The sequence below is a fragment of the Hylaeus volcanicus genome, chromosome 3 (genome assembly GCF_026283585.1).
Source record: "Hylaeus volcanicus isolate JK05 chromosome 3, UHH_iyHylVolc1.0_haploid, whole genome shotgun sequence".
Lineage (NCBI taxonomy): Eukaryota > Metazoa > Arthropoda > Insecta > Hymenoptera > Colletidae > Hylaeus > Hylaeus volcanicus.
This window is the reverse complement of record NC_071978.1, coordinates 20,240,578-20,254,598: the sequence shown is the minus strand read 5'-3', so window position 1 is coordinate 20,254,598 and position 14,021 is coordinate 20,240,578. Positions and strand designations below refer to the sequence as shown.

The window sequence follows — 14,021 nt, the reverse complement described above, 5'->3', positions numbered from 1 at the left end:
TCTGAGGTCTCCGAACAGCTAACGTTGCAATTAATGTCGACAGGTCGAGATATTGAGGCAACGACGGAAGAAAACAATAGGAAGCACGCGCGTCGGGCACATGTGGCACCGCTACATTCACGCGCCACAGGATTTGGCCATGTCGATGTACCCATTGCGTGCTAGCAATGAGTACGACGTCGCAGCATCCCTGACGAGAATACGATCACGCGAGCGTAAAACGCAACCGCACGCAAAATCAGGAATTTTCATCGGCAACGCGAATGATTGCTTACTATACATCCCTGGTAAATACCTACTAAAACCGAGGTACAGAGTTTTTGAAAAATGTACACGAATCTGCACGGGTAAATTATAGTGTATAGTTGCTCGAGGAACCTGCATCGCGTCGAGTAATCTAAGACACGAGAAGCTGAAGACCACTAACAGCAAGAAATGCTTTGGAAATAAGCAACCAATAGATAGATCTATCAAGAGAAGATAGTCCACTAGGATCTTAATTGACTCAACAAGAAAATAATCGACAATTCTTTGAATAGTACTGCCGATACTTCGATACGTCGAATAATCCACATATGTGTTCTACATGCAACTAAGTTTTAAATATTTGACGAGGAAAACTCGTCCAAGCTCTCAACGTTACGTATGCAAAATTGATGCTTGTTTTCCGAAGAGGAAATACAAATGGAAACAGCCAACTAAATGAAAGACACCTAAACTAACGACTAACGGAGTAGAGGAACCGTATCTACGATAATTACATTCCTCGATCAATATTGAGATAGTCCAAGGCAAACAGAAATTGTTAGTAATGGACAGAAGGAAATTTTCGTCTCGCGCTTTGGTGCAATTTCCAAGAAGTTCCATGGACCGTGCGAAGCAGCCGTGAAACTCGGAATGGGTTGTTTTGGACGGATCAGTCCCAGGCTCATCAGCGTCTCGAAAGGTGCAAAGGCACGCGCCCACGCGCGTGCGTGCCTACTAACAGACCGAGGATCTTCAATTCGAGTCCACAGAATTTTTCGGTCCCTTTAACCGCGATGAAAGACGAGCGAAAAATGTCACGTACTTTCGTACGAATACAACTCGACAATTTACTGTCTCTTTAGGGTTGCCATAGGAAGAAAACAGTGCATGAAACACTATATTTACTTTTTTTCTGTTAAAAAAGAAATTATCAATCATTGATACATCCACGAATGGGAGTAATGGATACTCATCTCTGTCTTTCTGTATAGAGAATCGTGGAACAGATTTGGGTAAGAAAATAGAACGAATAGCTACAGGGAAATTGATCTAAAATGTGCTGAATGGATAGATGGATGGATTAGGTTGTCCCAAAAGTTTCTTACATTTTATTAATAAGTAATACTATATTATATTTAGACTGCGGATCTTTATGCATTTATAGGAAATTTGAATGTATAAGAAACTACAAAATGCAAACAATATGCAAAAATATAAAAAAGATTGAAAGTAAAGTTCATGTTACGATATTTGCAGAATAAAATAAATTTCTATTTAGGTTCAATTTTTGTAGGCATGTTCGCGAAGATTTTATTTTGCATAAAGATCCGCAGTCTAATTATATTATAGTAATACTATATAATATTTTATGTCTAATGTTACGTTATTGAATTGCATACGATTCGTTTTGCTTCATTACTGTTACAACGTTAACATCTAAGAAATTAGGTTGTCTATTTATATAAACACTGCCACACAAAATAATTGAGTGCAAGTCACAAAAAAAACTTTTAGGACCACCTAATATTACTATTGTAGGTTTTCTGAAATTTATATTTGTTTCGTGATATCCGAATGGAAGTGTTACCCGTGGTTTCGCGAGGTTCTCCCGGTGAAAACGAGGGACAACATTACACATTACCAACAAATTTACAATTGCTTGTAATTAAAAGTTAACCCCCGAATGGGATCGTGTCTGGACTCATGTTCATCTAACAAACCTCACTAATCCATCGATAATACTCTTGCAAAGATAGATCGATGAATGTAAAGATTGATATATATATCTATTCAGGTACCAGTTCGCGATAACAAGTGGTGGGGATGACTCGTGTCGTTATATCGAGGGATGCTACACCATGCCACCCTACTGTTCACTCGCCCTGAAGTTAGGTGATAACGAACACTCAAATTAAGAGACGAAGTCGCAGAGTCCCATTTGTACAGAATCTGGACTAAATAACGACCATCGCGCGACGGTATTCCATCGTCCGAATCCGAAACACCGTGCACCGAGTGGATTACGTCTCGCCGCGGATTTGCGTCACGTTGGAGCGAGACGGAGCGAGCCGGTCGTTAAATAATTATTTTTAGAGGAACGATAAGCGTCGACCGGTTTACACCGCTCGTCGATGTCACATCTATCAAGCGAATCAATTACAACGGCGTTCCTTGTTTCCTCGTGAATGAGAGCGTGGCCTTTGCTTTCGTTTAGCGCGCCTACGCGCCGCCATGCGCTCTCCCCTCTACTCTGAATTATTCAGCGGAATTATTTATGAAGTTTTCGAGACTGAAAACGCCGAGAGCTTGCGAGTCGTTTCGCCTCGGCGAATGCTCGTCCTACCCTCGTCCTGCGTGTCGAGATTTCTTGCAAATTTCTTGCGTATCACCTCGTCCTTCAAAAAAGGACGATTTCTCGGTTACTTATTCACGAATCGAATCGACTTATTACAAACGGTAAGTGGGCGAATCTGCAAGGGCTCCCGGATGTCTCGATAAGAAAATAACACAAGGTAAAATCTCCCCGATGACGAAGAAAAATCAAAATTGCATGGATCGATATACCTGTTGCCCAACATTCGCGGTTAGGAATCAGCTTCGGGCAAACTTTTCACGCGAACTTCCTTTAATATTCTCCTCCTCGTACAATTAATTTTAACTCGAGAGGGTTGGTTAATTACGGGAACTTCGGAGCACCTCACCGCTTTAAAACCGCTTCGATCGAACGAAATAAGTTTACCAAAGACCCCACGTTCAAAGTTGAGATGGGAGAGACGGCGAGGAACGCGGGTTGAGATCTCTTCTCTGAGAGAAGAAAAGGGAGCTCTTTTCGTCGCTTATGGAGGTAGCGGAATCCTGGTGGGCGAACAAGCATGAATACGCGCGAGGCTCGAGATACAGAGGTGCTGTGCCTCTCCATCAGCGAGCAAACACACTCCACGACAACACGACAGGAATGCTTGAAATAATTCTTTGATGTGCTATTCAATATGCTATTCAATATTATTGACAATGAATATTCGTAATTTTATTGAAGGGGAATACGAGGGTGCCCATGCGTAGAAATTTTTTGTTGGATTCCTGGGCCAAAATGGTAGATGACGTAGTAAAGTTAAAAGAAAATATAAATATTCTCCATCGGATTATATATATTTTTTATCTATAGTTATAAGAGAGTTTATTTCGATTTCTTCAGCGACAGTTACTAGGTTAAGGGCCAGGTGTCCATTACTCAAAGCAAGGAAATCTCTCAAAAGACAGTACAATTTTATCAAAGAGTGTAAACCTTATAAATAGAGTAATTACTAACCCTCTTCTTTGAAATCAAGTGATTTATTAAAAGAAGCAACCCCGTTTCATACGTCCCAAGCCTTAATCAGACCCCTTTTGGAGAATTGCCCCCTAAGAGGTCCTACTCCAAGAAGATAATTTTTTTTTCAACAGAACGATGAATAATTCCTCTTCAGACGTCGCTGACTGACATATTTACCTCTGTGCACTCGCTCGTTTCGGGCAACTACGCGAAAAAAGGCACGCAACTGTTGAAAAGGCGCCAGTTTCGTCGAGATTTTATTTTCGCGTTGCGACGAAACCCGACTTCTGGTTGCCCCGGCTTGAAAAGGAGCGTTTTAATTGGCGGCATAGGCAGAGGGAACTGGTCCGCTCGTTCGTGCGGCAAATTTGCATTCTGGGGAAAAAGGCGAGATGGAGAAAGGAGAGAGAGAGGCGAGTTAAGGGAGGAGGAACAGAGGGAGAAAGGGAAAGGAGCGCACGATCGTTGCTTTTTAAGGCAACGAGGGACTTTGGCGAATCGGGCGGGATTTAAGGCGAAATATTTCGCGGTCACGCTCGGTATAGAGACTTATTAGCGTGATTAACGGACCAGAGCACGCGGCTCGTCGCACGCTTCGTTTGATATTCGCTAAATGACAGGCTTAATGGTGGATGAACATCAACGTAATTGAATTAACAGATACACCGAGCCAAGAGAAAACCGCATCGTTGCTGAAAAATTAATATCGTTTCCCACGTTGACGCAGAGGGGTGGACGAACGGTGAACGAACGTGTACTCTATCAGCCAATATCGGCCATCGGGTCGGTTCGTTTAATGAATTTTCCCTATCGATTGCGGAATTACGGTCGTAACTAATCGATCGAATACGGATCCACTTTGGGAAGCTTGCTGCTGGCAGAGGAGTTGGGAGATGGGCAACGTTAATATACAGAATTCCGGATACATATTTCCAGTAATAAATGGAAGATAAATAAAATCTCACGGAGGAAAGAAAGAGAGAGGAGAAAATTCATTTTGTTTGGAGATAGTATACTCGCGGAACGGCTAAAATTAAATATTTAAGGGCTGAATTTATTAAATCCCAGATGTTCGTGCCGGAAATTGTGTTTATATTTAATAAAAAACTACAAGAATATTATAGCATGATATATGAACATCCGAGGAAGGTGAAGGAAGATCATGGAAAGAAAAAATTACACTTCAAGGTGTGTTTCACATATTAATTTGAATAATAGAACAATAAGTGACATGAACGTATGAGATGACCATTCTCTCATTCATTCATTTATTTAAAGTGCGTAACTTATACAAAGTTATTGCACTTCTGCTTATCTATTACTAGTTTATTTCCATTCTTCTTATCACTGACTTACGTGACTCCTTCATTAATACTTTAATACTGTTAATACTGTTTGCAGTATTTCTTACTTTTCATCTATTGGGGTCCGCTGGCCCCCCTCTAGCTCGGGTACTTCGAAGTTGCTAAGCCCGTACTGTAGCTACAAACACCGCTACAGTCCCTGAGGGCTATGAGATGACTTAACGGAACTACTGCGTGAAAATTCTGCTATCTAAATACTTTTATCTCCCACCCTCTAATTAATTCCACTGCACTTAAACTATTGGAATAATATCATTTAGTTAACGCAAAAATACTGTACGTAAAATGCACTGTATATTAAACAAAAGGTTTTTGGCTCTGTCGCCAAAAATCGATAGGTCTTTAACTATATTCAAACCTGTGTATCTTTCATAATAAACGTATTGTAGGCTAGTTTCTGTTATTTTCTTCTTGTTAATTTTCAACAGTATTTTCTTGTCTATATTTTTCGTTTATAGTTAAATAAAGAACGTTCTTCCAAACTTTCATAAATAAATAAAATAAAAATTAAAAGTATTGATTGAGCGTTTATAGGATTCCATGCTCCATTATAAACAAAAACGCCAAACTTCCTACGCTTGCGAAGGCTACCGACCTCTAAGGGTTAATATTCTGGTAAGCGAGCTTGGATCTCTGGAATGGCTCGTACGATCGATTCGATCAACGCACACCGCGATGGATGGGAAATTTATGTGCAACGCGCGACGTCCATCTGACGATGGTTTCGCGGTCTGTAAATCATTCTCGGTTCGCGGACAATCGTACACCGCCGTCGAAGCGCGAAAACGCGTGGCTTCGCACGTGCACGTGCCCGAACGTCGACCCACGCTCCTAACCTGTTTTAACCTGGCACCGCGCGAAGCTATCACGAACGCGCTTATTGCGCGCGATAATTTTTCATTATCTCTCGCGTGACTGCCTGCACACCATTGCGACGACCTTGCGCCCAAAAGACACGACGTAGTCCTTTCCTATGGGGGCCTCTCCTCACCTGTGCTTATCAAACCTCAGATAACCGTTTTATCGCGAGTGAAACGTGTTATCTTTCGGTAATATGAAATTTTTGGTTATTTTGGTGACATAAAATTCACAATTTGCCGCTTCGTGACTCCATAGGCCCTACTATCCATGCCAGAGATGGACAAAATCCTAGACTTCGAATAAATCTGAAGTTTGCCGATATGTTTGTCTCGTTTCCTGCTTTAGAAAATTTTCAAAAGAAAACTTCAGATTTATTCGAAACGTAGGGTTTTGCCCATCACTGATCCATGTTGAATTCTGATAAATTTTCGCCTAGTTGCTAGGCTTATATTCCGACAGAAACCACGTGCCACTCAATTCTTTGAAATACTAGCTGCAATGTTAGATTCCCCATAAAACGCAGAAACTTTCTAAAAGACAACAGAATGTTCTCAAAGAACATCTTCAGGAAATGATTTCAATATAAGTAAACAGGACTCCAAGAAGGATGTTCAAAGCTTGCTAAAAGACATTCTCGAGGTGGCGAAGTTTTCTCAAACTTTCGGTCGAGATTATGCATAACGTTTTAAACCATCTCGAGGTTTCACCCCTGACTCGGGACAGTTTAAACTTCAACCTCCCGAGGTGTTTTTGGTTTTAATGCTTTCGTCGAGGAGCCTGTCGCGTTTTCAGGTCGTTTCTGACGGAGTATCCAAGCATTTGTCATCTAAATGGGCAACACTGGCGGAAATGAATGGACGATTCGGTTGGATTGGGTTTTCACGTCGCGTTTCCCAGTCTCGATTAAAATAGCGGACGCCGGTGCACTTTAATCGAATGTGTCGCGCGTTCGTTCGCAACAGGTAAAAAACAGTCGACGTTCCGAATGCTTCGCACCTTCGCGCGAGGTCGACGTGTTTATTGACCTTTGAATTTCGAAGACCAACCGCGAACCAGGTCGTTTTTCGCTCGGTCATCATCTGGCGAACGAACAATGGAGCGTTTACTCGCGCGTTCGATCGACTACAAAAAGTCAAATTGCAAGCAGACGTCGATTCTTTCATACCGCAATTCCCATCATTGTTATATTAATTTTCATTACATGAAGAGATTTAAACTTAAATAATGTAATAACCTCCGCTCTAATAAACGCAAAACCAAAAGTCCATTCTTCGGGTATTTTCCGACTCAAAGACCCCAACGCAACTTGGTTATTCGTAATTACATTCTCATTGTAGTCCGTAGAATCGCTCCTTAAAGTATTTACCAGAGGTAAACAGCCCGTTATACCCCAGCAACCTCTCATTCGTTGAAATGTTCCGTTTACTTTTCGACTTAGCGAGAATTTACAGAGGGAAGCTGCTAAAGCTTCGACTCATGGTTCGAACCCTAGAGCTATGACTCTATTATTATTATTATAAGAGCGTGGTGTCATTTTCCTAATTTGTATTCCACGAGTGCCTTAGTTACACGCGTGTCCTGTTCCTACAACGAGCACTTTGAGAAGTGAAATTAAAACGCCATCGGCGTGCTGGCGCGGCGCGTACGTACCTATAGCAAACGATAACGGTGATAACGTAACACTCGACGCCCAGAATGGGAACATCCGTGCGTGTGCTCGCAGAAATCGTTAACCTATATGCATACGTAACATCATATCCCTTCGTGGCTCGTTCACGCAACGAGATACGTAATACACACTTCCTTTGAGTACGCTCAAGAACCATGCTTACTACGGGAACCTAGCGAGAATCACTGAGACGCGAGAGCGCGATTATTTCGACGAAGAAGAATAGGGAATTGATCTCGAAAATTGAAAAGGTTTCAAACGTTTCAGAAATGAAGTCTTTAAAGATATGAAGAAGCTCGAGAAGGTGGATGCGAGGGACTACATATCCGAAACGTTTCGCATTTCATTTGGATAAGTCAGCGATGCTTGATGAGATGAAATTATTTATTTCTCTTTGAAAATTCTTTACTAGTCCGTTGCAGGACCGTTGCATTGTTGGAATTAAATATTATTCACCCTTTGCACTCGAAGCCTTTTTTTTAGCAGAGATGGGCAAAACCCTAGGCTTCGAATAAATCTGAAGTTTGCCGATATGTTTGTCTCGTTTCCTTCTTTGGAAAATGTTCAAAAGAGGAAACGAGACAAATATATCAGCAAACTTCAGATTTATTCGAAGCCTAGGGTTTTGTCCGTCACTGTTTTTTAGTATCTACCAGCAACTCGAGATGCTTTCTTAGCATTCTATTGCCACGAATGCTAAGTTTAGATTGACTTCGAAGATGAGATCTCTACTTTGAGATTTGAAAATCAGGTCAGCCATACTCCATCGACAATTATTTTATTCATACTTCGAGTTCCAATGAAACTAAATTTAACCCTTTGCACTCGAAGCCTTTTTTTCTGGTATTTGCCAGCAACTCGAGATGTTCCTTAGCATCCTATTGCCACGAATGCTAAGCTATCGAGATTTGAGAATCAGATCACCTTTCACCCCCACCGACAATCATTTTCTTGACATTTCGAGTTCCAAAGAAATTAAACCTAAAGAAACCTTATTGCTGATAGATTTGCTGTGTGAAATCTAATGATGATTGAGAGTCACCTCTCGAGTGCAAAGGATTAACATCAACTGAACTACGTGCGTGAAAAGTTTTATTTCTTTTTTAACTTTGAAATCGTCAAATTTCCTTTCGAATCATTTTTCTTTCCTGCATTATTTTATATGCATGAGTGAAGATCTTACAGATACCTTTATTCAGCATTGCTGTTCCAAATCAAGGCAACAACCATGGGCCCGCGTTAAGGGAGACACTGAAAGAGACCCCGAGTCCGTCAGGTTCGAGGACCAGAGCTTTTAATTAATATTAAATTGAACGCGAAACGGTCGTCTTTAATTGTATGTACATTCAACGATTCTTGCCGACTAGTGGCATACGACGCATGCATATTCAAGGTAGGAGACACTTGCGAGTGCGCCTCGGTAATTGGAGAACGTGCTGTAACCTCGAAACGTTGCAGCGGTGCCTATCGCTGACCGCCAATGACAACCGCGTACTCTTAATCCTAAATCGATAGCAGAAAGTGTGAACGCACTGCAGAAAAGACAAGCTATTCCTCTTTCTTCTCGCGCAAGGATTTCCTTATCGCGGCTGGATAATTTTTAAACGCTAAAGGGGACGTTCGACAGAAAAATTGCGCTCGATAACCGTGCTACATCTATTAAATAAATAAACTAAGCTCGTTTGGACAACATATGCCGCGACTAATCTGGACGAGACGAATCAAAACAAAGTTTCGTCAGAGACGAGATACAGCAAAAGTGCTGTTACAAAACCCGATTGAATGTCTTCAATTTATCCATGTATCGGGCGAAAGAGACGATCGATTCGCGGTAACGATTTTCCCTTTGATCCACGTCGATCCGTATCGCAGGTTAAACAAATCGTGCGCGTGCGAAACGGAAATATTTGACCAGCCACTGATACCTTCTGTTTAACTTGTCGTGTTGCTCGAGAACGCGAGGGAATCGGGTGAAATATTACCATAGCTTGTGCAATCTAAACCCTTCATAAAGTGGCTTTGCGTTTCGCATGAAAAACGATAACCTGTAAATGAGTCAGATTCCATCCCCGATCGTTCGAGCGCTCGATGGAAGGGTAAACAGATACGGATAGCACAAGCTTAACAGAGTTATCGAATCTGATCCAAGGTCAGTTTCTAACCGAAGGGTTCTGGTCGGTTTGGATAAAAGGTTGGATTTTTATTAAGGAAACCTTTGAACCCTTTGGGAGAGTGTTAGGAGCTTTTTTCGGTCTTGAAATTGTAACCTCTTCGAGGGAACACTGTGCAAATCGAAAGATACAAGTTCAAGGTATCGATAAATTTGAATTTTCTTTATCAGAAGTCACAGTTTTCTTACTTTTCAATTTTTGTTAACTAACTGAGTTATTTTAGGTTTTGGATTTTAACCTTTTCAAGAGAACACTATGCAAATCGGAAGATACAGGTTCAAGGTATTGATAAATTCGACTTTTCTCTATCAGAGGCCCTAATTTTCTCACTTCTCCATTTTTTTTTTAACTTATTTATTTTTTAATCGACTCCCAAACGCTCTCCATGTCCCACTTTGTTTATTGGTCGCACATCTAGCCTGAATTGCGCAGAAATCGTTATCATTGTTTCGTTGGTGTTCAAGTAAGGACTGAAGGCACGCTTTGGAGTAACTTCTTCCACAAATCGGGAGGCAACGAGCCGGGGAACAAATCAAAGCGGAAATATTCATGCGGTCGGTTCTCTCCGACCTCCGGCTGGTTTACTCGAATACGTAAGAAGGGAAAGAGAGTACTTGCCTTAAATCTTTCGACGGTGGTACTTTTAGTAACGAGAAAGCTACTTCAACCTTGGCCCCGCGCGCGATTCACTTAACTCTGCGTCGCGAAACCGCAGCTATCCATCAGGAATTCAAACTACCTTAGACACTGGATGGATCAGTGCCTCTCAAACTTCTACTCTCAAACACGAACAAAATTCCTATCCAGATAAAGCATTCGAATAACAAATTTCTACCCCGAGTTGAGTATAAATTAAATTAAAAATTAAAATAGGTAAACTGAAAGTCATTTGCTTCGATATTTCAAGGTGACTGTGCTCCCAACCGTCATCAATATCGTAGTTGACTATCAGAGACGTTATATAATTAAGACGTGTATGTCATTCTGTGAGAAAACTAAAATTATTTGGTAAAATATCGATATTCGTGACCTGGAAGTCATACAAGCCCATAGAAGATTAATAAAACAACTAAAGAACGCTCTTATTAAAATTGTACAAAATATTTTGAAATATTTGAGACCCACTGATGGAAGGAACCCTAACGGAAAAAACGATGATTCGAGAACTCTCATCCATTACAATTTCCGCGAACGAAAACAGCTTTGAGTTGATGCAATAAAAAACTTAATCACATCGAATTCCGATTCAATACTTTTTTAAAAAATATCGAATAGCTTCGAGCACTCGCAATCGGATTATTTCGATTAATATTTGAAACGAGATTGAGTTACGAAACAGTTTTCGAAATTGCTGTTATCTGATATAACGATACTTTATTTAATAACGTTATCGCAATTAAAAACTGGAGTGTTTATTCGGCGCGTTCTTTCAGGTGTTGATTCCGCGCGACATTTCACCCGGCTCTGATTACGTATAAAGCAAACGCGTTCGACCAATTTAACTAAAAGCCTTGCTTCAATATGTTATGTTTCCCGCGATGTATATCCATTTGGAGAATTGAATAACAATGATTTCGAAACTTTGCGTTTACAATAATGTACAGCTTAAAGAAGCTACTATAACCTTTAGAGGGACGAATTGTAAATAAATTATTGTTTTGCTCCGATCGAATACGCCCAAATCGAAGCAACTATTCTCTGCTATCTCACTTTAATACTGTAATGCGTATCAACTCCAAAAGGTATCGGAATTATAAGTACCGGTAATTTTTATATACAGTGGGTGTAGAATGTATTCGTACACAGATCAAATTCCCTTAAAACTTTTGTGTGAAATTGTAGTTCCTTAACTTCTTTTTTTATAATCAATGATATTTTACATATTCTCGGAAGTCTCTAAGATAGATATAGTCCAAACAACATTTACTAGTTAATAGAATTTGTGAAATCAACAAAAAAATGCGAAAAGTGGATAAAAGTATAAAAGAAATAAGTATTTGTACGATTCTTACGACGAACCATTTACAGTAGAGTTTGTAACGTAGACACGTTAGTTTATTCCTCCGTACAAATTAGAAAACATCAAATTTCCAGTAAAGTACTTTTAAAAATGGCTCGAACAGAGAAATTGAAGAAGATCCCACTTCGAATAACTAATAATTTAGTTAATTTAACGCTTAGAATAGTTGCAATAATTATAAAATCGAAAGGAAATTCCACGAAGGAAGTATTATATACTCGTAAATTTATGTGAAATGCTTTTTTTGAATGAAGTTTTAAAAATTAAACAGTTGTACGAATACTTATAGCTTCAATATTTCTATCGATTAATTGTTTTTTTCTTGTTAATTTCGCAACTTACATAAATATCTATTTTTTGTTTGTAATCTATCTATTCTAGAGATTTCCGAGAATATGTAGACTGTCATTGTTTATAAAAAATAAGTTAATAAATCACAATTTTACATAGTTTTTTTGGAAATTGATCGGTGTACGAATACTTTCTACACCCACTGTAAAACCAAACATAGACACATGTTTCAATATCGCTCGAAAGGTTCAAATAAAATTTGTCAGTTCGGATCGACAGTTTAAGAATTATTCTTTTCGTACTGTACTTCGGATAAATAAATATGTCGACTAAAACGTGCTGCAGGGGGGCACAAAGTATCTCATTAAACTACATTAGAATAACCGAATATACGCTAATTTTCATTTCGGTTCAGTTATTTGTGCTCGCGGGGAATAAACCGATTAAGAAACCGCAATATTCAGCCAAAAGTACCAGACTGCCCCCTTGAGTCTGACGTAGTCGAACGCCTCTACTCGGTCGATAGCAGAACAAAAAACGGACGAGAATGAACCTCAAATTGTCTCTGGTACGGTAGCCGATATAACACGCTCATCTCGAGGGACGACCACGAAGAGAGCGTACGGTGTCGCACGTCGGATTTCTTGTCGAGTGACCCGTTCGCTCGGATCTCCCTATTGCTCTCTTTTTCACCCCTCTTCCGAGAGATAGATCTCCGTCTCCCTCGTTCCTGTTGTCCTGTCCTACGCCTCCTTCGACAGCCTTTTACACGATGCTAACCGGTATGACCGGAAAGAACCGGCGGAATTCTTTCTATGACTGTCAAAACAAGTCCGCCGCGCGATTTAACGAACTCGTTATGCGCCGACTGTAATCGATCACGCGCGATTTATCTGCATTTCGTCGATCGAACGGTACGCGAGCCCCAGTAATCGCGACATTCGCGACACTAAGGCTACTAGTTATGGACAAACCTCCCGAGACAAACTATTTCGGTACAAATCCCGAGAAACGAATAATTTTTACTCGGCCGATCGACAGATATTTAAATCCGTATCGTAGAATTGAATTACGTTTCACTGGCATCGGACATTTATTGAAATACGAAGTAGGTTTGCTAGTATTTTTAGTCGAGTATTTCTAGTCAGTTGTTCGACAGAAATTTGAATCTGTATAATAGAATAGAATTAAATTTCACTGGCATCTGTGTGGATATTTACTAAAGTACAAACTAGCAAACCTACTTTATATATTATATGCAAGTACCCATATTATTTATGAACTATACAATATCATATTCCTATTGCATTCCGTACCTATACCTAATTTTTCTATTTTGTGGACTCGATGAAATAAAAATGTTCACCGTTCGCTTCCTCGAACCCAATAAAAGTATGACACGCCATCGTCGACACGCGAACGAAATCGCCAACGCGAGAAACTCGTAAACAGTTGGCATTCTTCAGAACAATTCCAGGGCGGTGTCGACGCGTTTAACATTTTTTTCTACATAGCTTACAAGAATGAGAGTACGTGCTACGTATAACCGAGTCACTACGGTGCGAAATTTTTGTTTTTATATTTGAATTGTACGCCCGAGCTCTGTACACCAACAGGCGCGGCAAGGTCGCGTGCCGCTTCACGCAACGATCAAAACAATGTCGTTGAAATGGAGCAGGAAATTATTGCACGCAAGTGCGAACAAAGTTCGTTTCATACAGAGACGAGCAAAATTTCATCCCGATATATGAACGAACACAACCTAGGGGCCACATGTTCGCGACGTTCATCCGATAAAACTGTTATTTAATTAGCTTTTTATTCGTCCAACGTGATGTATAGCTTTATTCCATGGCTGACGTTTTTATTTTCATTCGAACGTTAATTATATCAAAAGTTTAGCTGAACCTCGCCTGATTTCGCATGTATGAATCGAAAACTGACCACTGTATACATGAATAGAGAAGTAAAAATCTACGTTATTCGACATTATCATATAAACGATACTTTTGCTCATCTCTGGTTTTTTGGAGCGTCTTAACACTTTACTTACTGGTAACATATTAATCGACTTTTTCCCATGGCA

The 14,021-nt window shown here is 40.2% G+C and overlaps 1 protein-coding gene across 2 annotated transcripts in view; it reads right to left on the bottom strand.

The window, feature by feature from the left end:
* Positions 1 to 14,021, bottom strand: part of LOC128873953 (CD151 antigen-like) — a 106,354-nt gene that overhangs the window by 91,771 nt on the left and 562 nt on the right. The window lies entirely within an intron of this gene.